This window comes from Benincasa hispida, chromosome 7 (assembly GCF_027475165.1).
Source record: "Benincasa hispida cultivar pf3 chromosome 7, pf3_genome.v1.1, whole genome shotgun sequence".
Lineage (NCBI taxonomy): Eukaryota > Viridiplantae > Streptophyta > Magnoliopsida > Cucurbitales > Cucurbitaceae > Benincasa > Benincasa hispida.
The window spans coordinates 38,813,938-38,817,931 of NC_143484.1; positions in this window are offsets into that span (position 1 = coordinate 38,813,938).

Below are 3,994 nucleotides of genomic sequence, written 5' to 3' on the forward strand. Positions count from 1 at the left end.
CGCCACATGTCTTGTGTAGCACCGCCGCATGCGCAGCATCACCACATGCACAATCAACCCGCGCACGCATCTCCAGTATCTTGCGCCTATGTCCGCACAACTTTGAGGCTACCGCATGCGTCTACTAACCTCTCAAACATAGGCTGCCGCATGCTTGTCCCCGCATAGCCTTTCCTTTCGACCATACTTTAGCCTCTTTCAACGCCCAAATAACCTCTCAAAACTTCATGGCTAACGCATGGCACCACACCAACGCATTGTCAAATACTTAGCAATTTTTTTCTTGGCTTCCAATGCATGGTTATACTTAACCAAATTTTCACCAGTCATGGCTTATCTCAAAGCTACTCAACAATCTATTTAAACACTTAGAAATTTCCTTCACTTCAACATAGAATTTAACTTTCACTTAGTTAATCCCTTTTATTTCCTGCTTAAGTAGGAAAAATGGAAATCCGAGTTTCACATTTCTTATCTACGTAGCTCTATATCTCGTGGTGCTACCGGGTGTTTTTCGGGGTGTTTTCTGTATCAGCCTTGTCTATAGGTGTTAGGTGGTAAATTTTTTAGCCACTGTGATTCTGTCGGGTGGATGTTGGGTATTTTCGTTCACCATTCGGTCTCTAGGTTGCCAAATGACCAAGTGATGGTGATGGAGGTCCATTCCACGTTGTTGAATAAGCCTCCTGTGTGATTTAGATTCCATGATTGGTGTGAGCGTGTGGGCCTGACTCATTTAATTTTTGAAGATGATTTGATGATTTTCTCTACAGCTGAGAGGGGTTCTTTGGAGTTTGTGAGGTAGGTTCTGGCAGAGTTTGCAGGGCTTTCTGGGTTAGTTAGGAATGTTGGGAAGATTGTGGGTGTGGAATCTAGTAAGGCGGAGGAACTTGCTGCTTTTATGGGTTTCTCTCTTAGTTTGTTGCCTATTAGGTATTTGTGGTTACCTTTATTGGACTTATGAAACCATGACAAAAAACAAATTATACATTTTTAAAAGAAAACATCACCGTAAAAGGAATTAAAGTACAAAAGTGAATCTAAAACAAGTCACATAGAAGAAACAACCAAATGAGTAAAAGAAAGTACTAGAAATACAAGGCACACAAAAATAAGACTACTAGACACATAAAACAATCCATAATTTGAAGAAAGTTATTAAAATTTGTTGGAAAAACAACATAGTTCAAATTCTACTTGCTAACAAAGAAAAATAAATCCTTAAAGAATTGAAAAAAATAAAACATATCAAATAAGCATATGGCATTTGTAAATAAAAACATATAAAAAGTTATAAAAAAAAAAAAAAACTAATGTGTAAATAAAAATATATAAAAAAAATAAGTCATCGAAAACAAAATTAATGTGTAACATTATCTACAATACTAACTAATCAATCAACCAACTAATAATAGAATTAAGAAAATAGTATTATAAAATTAGATTGTCACGTAATAAAAAAGAATGTAAATAATTTCAAACAATTCATATTTCAATAGAAAAAAAATATACCAAATAAGATAAAAGAATTAAAAGAATTTCACATTTAAAGGGACAAAACTAACATTTGGTCCAATCTATTTTAAATGACCAAATGAAGATTTAAAAAAATACAAGTAAAGCATAACTTTTTAAACAAGAAACATATACCAAAGAATTTATCTGCAACTATAAAAAACATATATGAAAAAAAGTATCTACAATAGTAGCACCGATCAAAGTTCTAAAAGAATGAAACATATCAAAGAGACATTAAAGACAGTGAGAAAAGTGTGAAGCAAAAGGCCAATATAGCATGCAAGAGGAACCACGACAAAAAGAAAAAGAAAATCTATATTTGTATAAAAGATATATAAAAAAAATAATCCATAGTTTTTTAAGAAAAATATTGCTAAAAATGAAAGAGAATGCAAAGAATACAAAAAGTGGAGAGTACGAACAACTAACAGTACAATAAAAGAAAAACTAATAAAATGTCACCGAAAAGAGACAATAGAGAAATAGAGAACAACGGTGAAACAAAATTTAAACCATCCATAGTGCTTACGGAATCATGCTAAAAGAAAAATAAATTCTACATTTTAATGCAAAGAAATCAAATATGACCAAATAAGTAAAATAAACTAAAATACCAAAGTCACATGAAAGACAACGAAATGAAAGAAAAAGGATGATAAACTTTGAACAATCCATTATGCAATAGAAAAACAATGTACCAAATAATTAGTAGAAGTAAAGCAAATAAAATTATAAATTCTAAAAAACAACTAAATTATAAAAGAAAAACTACCAAAAACTAGGGTTGGCAAAATTCTCCGCGGGCCCCACCCCGATTGGGGCGGGGACGGGGATGGTATCCCCGACCTCGACCCCGACCCCGATTTTATATAGTTATATTTTTAATATTTTATAAATACATATTTATAATATATAAAATAAATTATTTATATGTATGTTTATAATGTATACTAGACTTTGTAGCAAGTCCAATATTGAATATATAAATTCTAAATTTAATCTCAAAAGTCAATCCCAAACTTAAAGCATTAAAAGAAAAAAATGGGAAATCCTCGCATGGATCTAATAGGGGATTTTCCGCGGGGAATTAGTAGGGGAATCCCTATGGGGAAACGGGGAATGGAGCCCTGCGGGGACCCGTTTCCCCGACGGGGAATCCCTGCCATTAAATGGCAGGGACGGGAGCGAGGATGGGGGGAATTTTCCCCACGGGGCCGGTCCCCCGTTCCGCCCCTGCCCCGTTGCCAACCCTATCAAAAACACATAAAAAACAGTCCATAATTTGTCGAGAAAACTAAAAAAGTGGGCTGCAGAAAGCATAGTTCAAATTCTACTTACTAATAAAAAAAATCTTAAAGAATTGATAAAATAAAAAATATCAAATAAAATGACGGATATACCAAAGATGTTTATCTACAACTATAAATAATAACATACACAAAAAAGAGTAGTCAAAAAATTAATGTGTAATACTATGTAGAATAACAAATAATAGTAGAACTAAAAGAAATGGTATACCAAAGATTGTCACAAAATTGAAGAGACAAAAAATGAACCAAATAAGATAAAAACAACTAAAAGAATTGTCTCATAAAGGAAACAAAACTAACATTTTGTCCAAAAGAAATTAATAATCTATTTTAACCAATAATAAATATATATATATATATATATATATATATATATATATATATATAAGCATACATCTTTAAAAGAGAGACATACCAAAAGAGTTATACGAAAAAGAAAAATTGTGCATACAAAAATTAAGTATAGTATTGAATGAAATTAATATAAGCCAAGAGAGAAACCAAACTCAAAAAAAAAAAAAAAGAAGAAGAAAAAAAAGATAAACTACTTTTATTCCTGAGGGTTTGAAAGAATTATAACCACAGAAGATCGTTGATACATTATGCCAATTGAACTAGGCATCATAATTATTAGACATTAAACATAAAAAAAAAAAAAAAAAAAGATAGAAAATGAGTATTAGTGTAAATCTTGGAACTAGGGGCCAAATTGAAGCACAACTCAAAATTCAACATTAAAATTATATTTTTAGTTAAATTGAGACTAAACTCAAAGCTTAAAGGTTAAAAGTGTAACATTTTGTAATCTATGGAGCAAATAAACCTAGACCAGAAATTATTCTCTCTACAACTATTTTAAATAACTATATATAGAAAAGAGTACCTAAAATATAATAGTAGCCCCAAATGAAGTTAAACTAAAAGACTATATTTCGAACAAAAGAAATAAAACATAACAATATAATCTAGTTCTAAAAACACTAGAGAGAAATAAAATACAATAATGAAACTAAACTCAGAGGAAAATAATTCATAATTTGACAATATGCTACAGGTTAAATAAAGAAAAATAAATAAAATTAAACATATACCCAAAAAAATCATAGATAAAAGTAAAACTTAAATTTCACATAAAAGAAACAACAAAATACTGAACAATACATAAT